The sequence below is a fragment of the Lactuca saligna genome, chromosome 5 (assembly GCF_052625555.1).
Source record: "Lactuca saligna cultivar CGN05327 chromosome 5, ASM5262555v1, whole genome shotgun sequence".
Lineage (NCBI taxonomy): Eukaryota > Viridiplantae > Streptophyta > Magnoliopsida > Asterales > Asteraceae > Lactuca > Lactuca saligna.
Genome location: NC_136421.1, coordinates 253,731,493 through 253,744,668, shown reverse-complemented (window position 1 = coordinate 253,744,668; position 13,176 = coordinate 253,731,493). Strand labels below are relative to the sequence as shown.

Below are 13,176 nucleotides of genomic sequence, written 5' to 3'. Positions count from 1 at the left end.
CTTACCCTAGGAAACCTCTAACTCCACCGAACCCAATCCTCAGCTGCTGAAGGCCTCTTGGTGATGCCAATTAACTATTACCTGAATATAATCACATGTGCTGAGGCTCGGATAATCTTTCGAGTAAGGGACTCATCTCTACAACGGTTAAGACTCAAACAAGAGCTACGCGATAGAGTCAAATCCAACACTCTGAGATTATTCAACCCTGATCACATGTGACTTAAACGTATTCAACTAACAGTTAACTCCCATCACTTCAAGGCCCACATAGCACAAAGCAAACAGCATTTGGACGTAAGAAAACAATCTCAAGCAACTCTATCCTCGAAGAGAGAACTGAACTAGCATACAATGCTAAACTCGTACTATCAGGAATAACCTAAACAAGCTACCCTACTGCTGTCTACTCAGCTCTAGCATCCAGCTCTTTCATATATTGAAGCACATAAAGTAGGCACATAAGGCATCACTCCTAGATCCTTAGTCCTATTCTAGCATGCTGTTCTACAGAAACTGATAAACATAAATTAACTTGTATGGGTACATTGGGGAATACTTACTTGAGCTTGGCCGGTTGCGCACATCACACACATTGTCCTTTCTTAAAACCCTTTACTTAACCCTTTTAGAAAACATTTTCTCTTTCCAAAATCTTTTAATCCCTCGATTTGAGTTCAAACACCCCTGAAGGTGTGTCCGAATCCCTCAAACCAGGGCTCTGATACCAACTTGTAACGACCCAATTTTCACGTCTAAAAATTTTGTTTTAAACATTACTTTAGAAAACGTTAACAATTAAGAACATTGTTTGATCAACCACATCACATCGTAAACCATGTCTAAAAGCCAAATCATACAACCAATCAAAATATCAGAGTATAAATCCCATGGAAATCTAAATGATGCGGAAACCAATCATGTATGCATGATGTGCCGCTACCGTGCCAGCTCCTTCCCCTTTGATGAAGAGGTACCTGAAACCAAAACTGTAAACTGTAAGCACAAAGCTTAGTGAGTTCCCCCATTGTACCACATACCATACAATCACATAACATACATAAATTGTCAGGCATATCCGGGTGCCCGACCTACCCCTTCGGTCCTCTCGACCGGATACTGCCTAGCATATCTGGGTGCTGGCCTCCCCTTCGGTCCTCTCGACCGGATACTGCCTAGCATATTTGGGTGCTGGTCTCCCCTTCGGTCCTCTAGACCGGGTACTGGGGACTATTTCACCCCCTACTACGACCACATAACACATATATCACATAGTCTATTTAGCATGGTTGGGCATGACTGCCCCTTCTGCCCTATCGACCGGTAACCTGGGGACTATCTCCCCTACTATCACTAGCACCAAGCATCATATCATGCAAACACATAAACATAACACATGTAGTAGCAACCCTAGATGAATATCACAGAGACAATCATCTAATCATACATCTCCTACTGGTGGGCCGACATTGTGGCCTTAGACCCACCGCTACCGGAAGGTAACTCACCTCGTAGCTGCTGATCTGTGTGGGAATAGTCTGACTACTGCTGCTGCTCCGGAAATCCTCCGGCTGTAATTCAAACCAAACACTTAGTCAAAGCTGCTAACCGCTCTTTCAGTAAAATGACCATTTTACCCCTGATCATGCCCTAAGTCAAAGTCAGAGTCAACTTCCAGTTGACCCGACTCGCCGAGTTGGCTCGCCAACTCGCCGAGTCCATGTCCAAACAACTGACCTGAATTCTGATTCTACTCGTCGAGTTAGGCGCCGACTCGACGAGTTATCCTTCCAAACTAATGTTCAAGTCCTTCATCCTACTCGCCGAGTTGTATGAACAACTCGCCGAGTTCATCTTCATTCGATGAACAAGTTCAACTGTGACTCGCCGAGTTGTATGAACAACTCGCCGAGTCTGATCTTGATCTAACGAGATTGCCTTGAACTCACCGAGTCTGGGCATCGACTCACCGAGTTCCACTATGGGTGAGTTTTGGCTTCCAACTCACCGAGTCCATCCTGGACTCACCACACAACTCGACATAGCTAAAAAGGGGACAAACCCGGAGACTCGCGACTAGACTCGCCGAGTCAAATGAGCGACTCGCCGAGTCCGCTCCATGCAAGAGCTAAAAATGCGATTTTGTCGAATCCAGTCCATGCCATTCGTAGATCTAGGCTCCTAGAGCATGAATAACACGTAAAGTTTCCAACTTTACGTGTAAATATCCATCTATGGGGTTTTTAGGGTTCAAAATGCTCCAAAAGAGTAGATCTAAGGTTTATATGCAATATGGGCTCATAAAGGTAGTAGATCTGAGCTCCTGGAGCTCAACCATGCTTAGATCTAAAGGCCAATCAACTCATTTCGAAATATGATGCACATACAAGCTTGGGAATGAGTCATGAAGGACTTGAATGGGGCCATAAGCATGGATACAAGGGGGAAAACGAGCCATACCTTAGATATCACTCTGCAATTGCTCACAAGTGCTTGACCTTCTCTTCTTCTTCTTGATCGCCTTCCCTACTTACTCCAATCTTCAAGAGGACACGCCAAATGGCTTCAAATCCACCAAAACAAGGCTTAGAACGAGGTATATGGCTCTTAGGGTGAATGGGGGCTGGCTTGGGGGCGGAAAGGGGGATTAAATAGGGTGCAAACCCCTGAAACTTAGGGTTTCATCCAACAGCGGTGACTCGCCGAGTCCAGGATATGGACTCGCCGAGTCGCCAACTTAAACGTGTCCCGGGTCCCATCCCTACTCGGCGAGTCGGACCTATGACTCGCCGAGTCCAAGGCTTAAAAAGGAAAATACTCAATTAAGATTTACATACCAGGAACCAAGTGCTACACCTTTCATTCCCTTAAATACTGAAAACTTAGGGTTTTTGGTCGTCATCCGCCTTCATATCGTGAGCACTATACTGCTCACGTCGTGGACTTTTAAATGATACACGCGTCCGGATCAATCCTCACGACGTGAAAAGCCAATATTCACGTCGTGAGCAGGGCAATTACTGAAACTTATAACTTCACACTAATAAAGATAATACATACTTGATCCGGGTGTTACATAGAGCGCACTTCTGTTGTTGCTTGATGGTGATGATGATCGTACTTGATTGGAATGGAGTTAGAATCATGAGATTTTGGGCTGAAAACAACATTGTATAAGAAGAATAAGTCGTTGCTTCTATTGTGTGTGTGCATACGGAGAGATTAGAAAGTCCTCGACGACGTATGCATACAAACATACATGTGATTGAGAGAGTAAGGTGGTGCACGATTGAGGAAACGTGCATCAATTTATGGTATGGACAACCGCTATCTATCGATTGATTTGGGGTAACGGAGAAAATGATTCGATTTTGTGGTGGTGGTGGGGGAAAGTTTGGGTCAAATTTTTGGAGTTAGTAAATTTATTTTATCAAGTGTAATCAATGTAGAAATTATTAATAAAATATCATAATTAATTGTGTTGGTTTAAGTCTATTTCAGGGATGTAAATGATATTATTTAAGATATTAAATTGCTACTTTTGAAATTATTATTTTTATTAATAAATTTTCTATATTTTGCTACCAAAATATATTTCATAGCTACTTGACTACGGAATATTCCGTAGACAAATACTAACAGATTTTGATTGCGTAGCTATTTTTCAAATTTGAAAACAAGTTGTATACACAAATATCTATGATCAAGTTTTTCGTACCAAATTCCATAGTAGATTAGCTACAAAATTTTATTATATAGCAAATTTCCATAGCAAAATAGCTAGAAATTCAATTCCATAGCCAACTAACTATGTATTTTGATTTTGTAGCAAATTATGTAGCCAACTAGCTACAAATATGGAGTCCGTAACAACTTTCATAGCGAACTAGCTACAACCAACAACTCCGTAGCATATTCAGTAGTAAAATAGATACAAATTTCGATTTCGTAGCCACTTGCGGTAGGAATTCAGTATTTAGTTACAAAATGCAATTTTGTAGTCATTTCCATAACAAAATAGTTACGATCACACATTCCATAGCATATTTTGTAGTAGAATAGCTACTACTTTTGATTATGTAGTAACTTTACGTAGCTAACCATGATTTAGCTACAAAAGGCAATTCCGTAGCCATTTCCATTGCATAATAGCTACGGCCACAAATATTGTAGCCTATTCGGTAGTAGAATAACTACGAATTTTGATTCTGTAACAATTTTCCATAGTTATTCAAGATTTTTCTTGTAGTGTTTATTCCAACAGCCAGTCTTAAGGGTCACAAAAAATGATAACTCAAGCTACATTTTCAACAATCCAATATGAAGAAATAAAAATACATGTTAGAAGCCGGTTTTAAATCACATACAAGGGTAACCTTAGTAGTTATGTTTAATTGCTTACTCCCATATCGTTAAAATTTCATGATTTCTGTAAGGAGCATTAATTTTTCTAATTTCCATTTTACGATTCACTGTGTCGAAATAAGTTGAACTCTTTTGCTTACTAAAGCAATATATAAAATACAAAATGGATGAAAGTACACAAAGATGAACCAAATGTGCATGATGTATTAAGGTATAAAACGACATTGATTCTACACAGGAGTATGAAACATATTAGTCTAAAATCATATGTAGAAGAATCACCTGAAATTCACTGGTGTCACATACTTCTTATATTGTGATGTCAATAAACTCATAATTGAAAACAACTTATAAGAAAAAAAAAAGACATATGAAAGAAGCGGGCATTTGGTCTAGTGGTATGATTCTCGCTTTGGGTGCGAGAGGTCCCGAGTTCGATTCTCGGAATGCCCCCAATCTTTTTCTTCAACGTAATCAATACACTTTATATATAAAATTAAGTGCATCTATTTTGTTTAATTTAATATTCTACTGCTGATATACACTAAAGTCAACTGGACTTCTTGAAACAGATCTACGAACACATTATATACCATAAAACATGTGCTTTCACATCTGAAAAAATATAGTTTTAGCCTTTTAGGTACCAACTTGGTGAAAATATAATATGCAATTGCCTACAGAATAAGATTATCTTTCTGCTACAACTTACTTTTACTTCTATTATGGACCCACTGCATTTATATAACTATTAACTAACTGCATAAAGTATGAATGACTATAAAATGCAATAACAGTATGGATTAACAAAATGGGCATTTGGTCTAGTGGTATGATTCTCGCTTAGGGTGCGAGAGGTCCCGAGTTCAATTCTCGGAATGCCCCAACAATTTAACTCATTTTTCTATTTTTTGAGAAAAATTAAATGCAAGATATAGAAACATACTTTCACTTATTTCAATTCAATGACACCACGCAACACCAAACCCCAAATACATATATCACACGTCGTGAAAAAAGAACATCAGGTAAAATGAAGCAGAAAAGCCAAAAGCATATACTATTACAGCATTCTAGCTATACTTCCACATAAACCAAGAAACTATAGAGTAACTGAAGGAAACTAGACTATACTAGTTTGAAGATTAATATAATAAGTATTAGAATTTTCAAAGCAAATAGATATTCTTCCAAATGAGGTTTGCAAAGCAAAATTAGGACAGCAAGTGACAACCTTAATTCACATACTGACTGTAGCCTTAAATTATGGTCACTCGGTTCCAGTAGTGAATTCTAAACTAGAGTTGTGTAGAAAAACATAAAAGTCCAAAAAACACCTGGAAGCACCTCAAACTCAAAGTCACATATTTCAGACAATAAATGCCAACTCATGGGCAGATACATACATTTGTTAATATGCAGAAATATTGAAATGATGCAGCTTCATGAAAAGCACATGAACTTGATCGCCAGAATAAGCAAATATTTAATTATACATAACTCTTTGTGAAGATGCTTTTAAGCACCAACTTGGTGAAAATATGTAACTGACTATCAGAATAAGATATCTTTATGCTAGCAATTATTTTATTTTTCTGTGTGTGTATGACATTTAAATGATTGAATAATTGCATATAGTATGAATGTGTATAAATGCAATAGTATCAACAACAAATTGCATATAGTATGAATGGGTATAAATGCAATAGAATCAACAACAAGATGGGCATTTGGTCTAGTGGTATGATTCTCGCTTTGGGTGCGAGAGGTACCGAGTTCGATTCTCGGAATGCCCCTTACTTTCCTTTACAACTAAACCAATTCGTTTTATTAAAGTCAACTCTAAGTACTTTTGTTTTGTAAACACATCTACCTACAAAAGTGATATAATATGCCTACAGAACTAACATATAAATACGAATTTTTTCTCATATAAAGTCATTGTCTATAAGTTCAACTCATGGCCAGTTATGGACGCTTTTTATTTAAACAGGTATGAAAGCCATATGTTTTGTGGTCATTCTATTCATATTTCATATGGCTATTTGTTGAGAATCGAGGGAAAAAAAGAGTGTTGAAAACTATTCTCACTATGTAAAGGAATCCGCAAATATTTTCCAAAGATAACCATACAACAAAAACATAATTTCCTAGGCTTATGAGCGTATATTTAAACTGTAAACCAAAAGGTCCAAAACCATATAATGAAATCATCAAGATGTGAATTAAACAATAGATACCTGTTGTGTTGTTGCCTTTTGGCACGTAATACTGTATGTATCAAGTATGGATCTTCCTCAATCCAATATGTCCTTAGGACTTAGGAGTGAATCTTGTACTTTTTTGCCATAATCCCTCTCACCAGTTCATGCAGGAGTCGAAATTAGGGTTCCCATGGCATAAAACCATTGTAGCAGTATCAGTCTAATAACATAAAGGACAATAAGTTTTACATTCAACATCTTGAATTGCTGATAGATTATGAAAACAATAGTTCTTGACTTCTAATATGACTAACCTTCGTATAATAGTTTACATTTCCATATAATAGAATTCAACATAGTTAGCAGTACAACTTGATGAAACTCACCCTCGCAACCATTATAAAACTCGAAAATAACTCATTCGATTTTATATACTTTCTATCCACACAGAAAACGAAAAATAAACCATTTCATATTTACCGAGAAAGTAAAACCTTAAACATGAAAATAACTGTTTCTAACCTTCTATAAGTGTCTGGTTGTAGCCGGAGTAAGACAGCAGCAAAAAGAAAATATATTGCTGCTAGTTTACCAGCTAATCTAAGTAAAACTTTTTTTTGATTAATGGAAATTACAACTCTCTGTAAAAGGGGTTCCGATGAAAACTATCCAGAAAGATCGATTGAAATCTACATCAATGGAATATGGAACATTATTTTCAAGGAAGATAGAAAACAAAATTGATTTTTTATCGGGTGGCAAGTGAGAAAACTGAAGTTGGAGTTTGAGCGGTTCCTTAATTATCCAAAAAAGGTCGATTTTTAAAAATAAAAAATGCGTTTGCCGGGAGTCGAACCCGGGTCTATTGCTTGGAAGGCAATTATCCTAACCGTTGGACTACAAACGCCGCTTGACATTTAGGGCTAGATCAGTAAACTTATCTCTTAGGGCTGTTTGTTAGCCTCTTACCTTTACGGAAAAGTTTGAATTTTTAAAATTGTGGTAGGGTATAAAAAAATTCTCTTAATTCCATAGAAGCCTCTTAAAATTTAGAGAAATTGAGTAATTTAACCCATATAAATGGATATTTTAATAATAATAACCAACTTTTATTTATTTATTTATTTATTTTTGTAAAATGATCACTTTCTTCAGAATATAGCATTCCGATTATTCATTTCGGAGCTTTGGTCCAAAACACGAATGTCCTTACATTTCATACTTAAATTCTGAAGTATCCATGTCCGAAACAAGAATTTATGTACAATTGTCAAATTAGTATTTTGAAGTGATAATACGAAGTCACGAAGACACATTCGAGACAGTTATTTCGGATTATAAAACATCAAAATTTATCCCCTATATATAAAAGTTACCATGTGTGTTGGTGATTTTAGTGTTACCATGCCATCTTATGTAACTGAATTTAACATGTGAGCATGGTTTTGAAAACCGGACCGGACCGACCGTTGAACCGGTAACCTGTTAGTGCATCGGTTTTCTTAAGCCTGAAAACCGCTTGTAATCAAACCGGTTAAGAACTGGCGGTTCAACCAAAAACCGATAAAAACCGGGCTGGTCAAACCGGAAAAAAAAAACGGCCGAAAATTTTTAATTATAAAATTTAAACTACAAAATGGTTTAGGAGATCCACACCTTAAAGGTAGATCCAATTGTTTGCATTTTGAAAACCCCATCACCCCTTTTTTTTATAACCCCCTCTAAAGACTCAACTTTTGTTTTTTTTGTCGACGTGGGATACCTGAAGGATCAATTTGAGGATTTCTACATTGACCAAAAGCATATATATATATATATATATATATATATATATATATATATATATATATATATATATATATATATATATATACTTTTTTTTAATTACCGTTAATTACAAAATTTTGAGAAAAAATTAGCATATAAATGATTAGATTTAGAATTTTGGAAGGTGTTGTTTCATTTTAAAAGTTCTAAAATAATAATAATAATAATATTATATATATATATATATATATATATATATATATATATATATATATATATATATATATGACGTCGTCCGGTTCATCCGGTTTTTAGGACTATCCGATCGGTTAATCCAATTGAACCATCAACCCGGTAAGACGACCGGTTCGATGTCTGGTCCGATTTTCAAAACATTGCATGTGAGCTAAGGGGTTTCATAATTTGTATTGTAATGTATGTTCGGGTTTTGTACGAAGTGCACACATGTATAAGATCAGATTAGAAGTCGGTTCGATGATAAGTCGGGGCTCCGGGGACAACGCCCCTAGATCCGGGGTTTCTAAAGGGGCAGTGCCCCTAGCGGGGTCCAAGGGGCAAAGGCCCTGGCTGGGGTCCGAATTTTACATATGGGAACTTAGTGGGAAATTAGGATTTTTGAGGGTGATTATGATAAAACTAACGAAACTCATCAGTTTTGGTAATCATAAATTATCATTCAAATCTAAATTACCCTGATAAGCAACTTATGATGGCTCAACCCTAATGAAACTCTAATCTCATTTATTATATAAACAATTCTTCCTTCTCAGAAGATAGACACGAAATTTAGCTCTCGTTTTTTTCAAAACCAAAAACCGATAAAAAGCGGGCTGGTCAAACCGAAAAAAAAAAGAAACTGACCGAAATTTTTTAATTATAAAATTTAAACTACAAAATCCACTCCTTAAAGGTAGATCCAATTGTTTGCATTTTGAAAAACCCATCACCCCTTTTTTTTATAACCCCCTCTAAAGCCTCAATTTTTGTTTTTTTGTCGACGTGGATACGTGAAGGATCAATTTGAGGACTTCTCTTCTACATTGACCAAAAGTATATATATATATATATATATATATATATATATATATATATATATATATATATATATATATATATATATATATATATATATATATATATATATATATATATATACTTTTTTTTCATTACGATTAATTACAAAATTTTGAGAAAAGATTAGCATATAAATGATTAGATTTAGAATTTTGGAAGGTGTTGTTTCATTTTTTAAGTTCAAAAATAATGTTAATAATAATAATAATAATATATATACATACATATATATATATATATATATATATATATATATATATATATATATATATATATGACGTCGTCCGGTTCATCCGGTTTTTAGGACAGTCCGACCGGTCAAACCAATTGAACCATCAACCCAGTAAGACGACCGGTTCGATGTCCGGTCCGGTTTTCAAAACATTGCATGTGGGCTAAGGGGTTTCATAATTTATATTGTAATGTATGTTCGGGTTTTGTACGAAGTGCACACATGTATAAGATCAGATTAGAAGCCGGTTCGATGATAAGTCGGGGGTCCGGGACAACGCCCCTGGATCCGGGGTTTCTAAAGGGGCATCGCCCCTAGCGGGGTCCCCCTGGCTGGGGTCCGAATTTTACATATGGGAACTTAGTGGGAAATTAGGATTCTTGAGGGTGATTATGGTAAAAGTAACGAAACTCATCAGTTTTGGTAATCCTAAATTCTCATTCAAATCTAAATTACCCTAACTTGCTTCCAAAGCAACTTATGATGGCCCAACCTAATGAAACTCTAATTCCATTTATTATATAAACAATTCTTCCTTCTCAGAAGATAGACACGAAATTTAGCTCTTGTTTTTTTCAAACTTTCACAGAATCCTTCTAACATTTTGGCTTACGATTTTTGTGTCTAGTATCGTAAGTGTCCACTTGGATTATCCTAGGCTGGATTTCTTGCAACCCAGACATATGGTAGAAATATCAGTTCGGAAAGTGTTCTCACGATCCAAGTTGGTATCCAGATCTCCACCACAAACCCTAAATTTTCTTACGGCATGTAGTTAGACACTTACTTGTGGTTATCCGTAATTATCTCCTATAACTCCCTCAAGATGAGTTTCTAAAAGAGTGGGTACGAAGAAAGTGTTACCGATCTGCTTGTTTACATACACAACCTTAGACAACCCTCATAATTACAAGAACATCAAAATTGGTGTGATGGATCATTTCCAAGTCTGTTTTGTGGCTATTGGATGTGATGGAAACAGAACAATGGAACCTTTGCTCTGGATGGCATCTAACTCATATACTATGTCTTATTTTAAACAAAACTTTATTCGGCTAATCCATGATGCACATGAGGTACTTGTCAACATCGGACATGCGAAATGGGCAAGAGCCTATTTCCCTAACATCTGTTGGAATGTACTCAAAATTGATATTCTATATTTTATGTTGGTGTTATCGGTTAATCAACGCAATGTACTGATAATAACGCTTACTGAGGCAATTCGTGACTACATTCAACGGATTTTTGTCGAACTCAATTTCATGGGAGGTAAAATACTGTAAAATATTGAAATGTTTTACTTGTATCATAACCATAAATGATAATATTTACTTTTTAGAGAGGTTGACTACTGTACTAACCCAGTATGCTGAGATGATGCTTTAGAGGAGGATGTAAAAGTCTGTTTGGTGGCAATCAACAAAGATCCTGCCCGATACCTCGTCTCCATTCTAGTCTGACATTTTTCAAGTTTTGATTTTAAAACAACTTGTGTTGTAGATCCGAACCCCCATACATGTGATGGGTTTTATATACTATAACATTCCTATAGTGCACATACAACCTCAATGCGTTGGATCTAAGTTTTTCTCTAATTATACATGTAACATTGTTTTCCAAAGCATAAAGCCTAAACTAGCATGCAAGATAACATTTAAATCATAAAAACAGTTAGAAGATTACCTTATGTAGTAGCTTGCTTGTCTTTGACCTTTAGGAGCCTAGCACCTCAAGTGTGATGCCTCAAATGTCTTATAACAAACCAAGAACAAGCGAATGGATTTGAGAGAGAGGTTTGGGAGATCAAAATCGGCTAGCTACAACTCTAGTGTGCATGGGGGGGCGATTTTAGGGTGTTAGGGACTTCTTTTATAGCTTAGGATTACAACCATGCAAACCCTAATGACTCTTCATGTTTCTTAGTCTTTTGGGCTAAACCTTCTTAGACTTTCACATAGGTTTAGTCCAACTCTAATCAACATGAATCATGAGCCCAACTAGAAGTATTACTAATTTACCTAATCAGTCCCTACAACTTTAATCAGTTTCTTTTGATCACTAAATTAATACCAAATTAATTCTTGATCAATACTAATTAAACAATACGATTTCTCAATTAATATATTATACTTATAATATATTAATAAATCACAATAACCTCTTCCTCAAATATCCATCATATCAAATTGTTCCAGAATGTTACAACCCAAATGGACTCTGCTATTATCGGGTCAAGTACATACCAATTATAGTTACGAGCTTAAACACATAATCCAGCATGTTCATGTGGGAAATGGCGCAATATGTGTATTGCATGCAATCATGCTATTTCAATATCACATTATTCAAACACCACTGAATTAGGCAATATAGTTAAGATATATTATGAGGTTGATATGTTTCGAACTACCTACCATACCTGAAATGTGCACCCTTTTCCCCTTCCATCTAAATGGGAAATACTAGACTCATTGATGACCGTTTTATTTGTCTACATAATCACAATTAATTATGTTTGTAATCGATTTGCAATAACTAATGGAAATTATTATTATTTCCTTAATATTTGTCACATATTACAAAAATAGAACAAAAAAAACATAATTTGGAAGTATCATAACATTATTAAAGATAAAAATAACAAAATACATAATTTAAAAATATGAGACATCTTCAAAAATATCCCAAGCATGTTTATATGGAAAATGAACCTCGCTATTTTTTTGTAGGTATTCCACCCTTTCGAGCTGCAAAATTACTTCTTCATCTTTGTCGATCTTGTGATAAATTTTGAAAAAATTATTCACCTTCAACCATATGTCTAGAAACTTAGGCTTCAGTTCTTGTTTAGTTTGATAATGTGTAACAGATAACTCATAATGAAAAATGTTTTTCAAGCATGCTCATCGCAATCAGTACATTATATGTGACAACATGAGGACAACCAAATCATCCTCAATTATTATCCAAGACTGACCGAGTGTGATCTTTCTTGTATAGTCCACGACTGGGGTTGGTTTACTGTCATTCTAGAGTTCTAAAGGTTCTATAATTCCACTCTCTTATTTATTGTTGTTCATTCCGGATTCCATGCCATTCTAGAGTTCTATTCTCGAATGACATTCCGAACTAAAATTTTGGAAGTCATATCAATCACTCATGTGTAGCCAAATCAATCATAAATGTCATAGATTCGTGATGAATATAAGTCACAAACGCATATTTCAGACACACATTCCGAACGTCACATTCTGCAGAGATACATTCCGAACATAGCATATGACTTAAGAGACCGTGGAAGTTTCAAATTCGTTCAAAAAAAACCATTCAAGTATTACATGTTCAAAAACACCATCAAACTAAGACACATGTTCAAAAAACACCAACGAAGTACATGTTCTGTTCAAAAAACACCATCTTTATGGTTTGGTTTAACTTACATATTTAGTCCCTAATTTTTTTTGAACTCAGACGGCCCCTTTAATTTAAATTTGCTTAGACTTTGGACCA

The 13,176-nt window shown here is 35.7% G+C and overlaps 4 non-coding genes across 4 annotated transcripts; 3 read left to right on the top strand and 1 right to left on the bottom strand.

Moving 5' to 3' along the window:
• The first annotated feature begins 4,746 nt into the window (after window positions 1-4,746).
• Window positions 4,747-4,818, top strand: TRNAP-UGG (transfer RNA proline (anticodon UGG)). Its single transcript has one exon. It is a non-coding gene; the product is annotated as a tRNA-Pro (tRNA).
• A 360-nt stretch (window positions 4,819-5,178) lies between these two features.
• TRNAP-AGG (transfer RNA proline (anticodon AGG)) lies at window positions 5,179-5,250 on the top strand. The gene has a single exon. It is a non-coding gene; the product is annotated as a tRNA-Pro (tRNA).
• An 839-nt stretch (window positions 5,251-6,089) lies between these two features.
• TRNAP-UGG (transfer RNA proline (anticodon UGG)) lies at window positions 6,090-6,161 on the top strand. Its single transcript has one exon. It is a non-coding gene; the product is annotated as a tRNA-Pro (tRNA).
• Window positions 6,162-7,404: 1,243 nt separating this feature from the next.
• TRNAG-UCC (transfer RNA glycine (anticodon UCC)) lies at window positions 7,405-7,476 on the bottom strand. Its single transcript has one exon. It is a non-coding gene; the product is annotated as a tRNA-Gly (tRNA).
• Window positions 7,477-13,176: the final 5,700 nt, after the last annotated feature.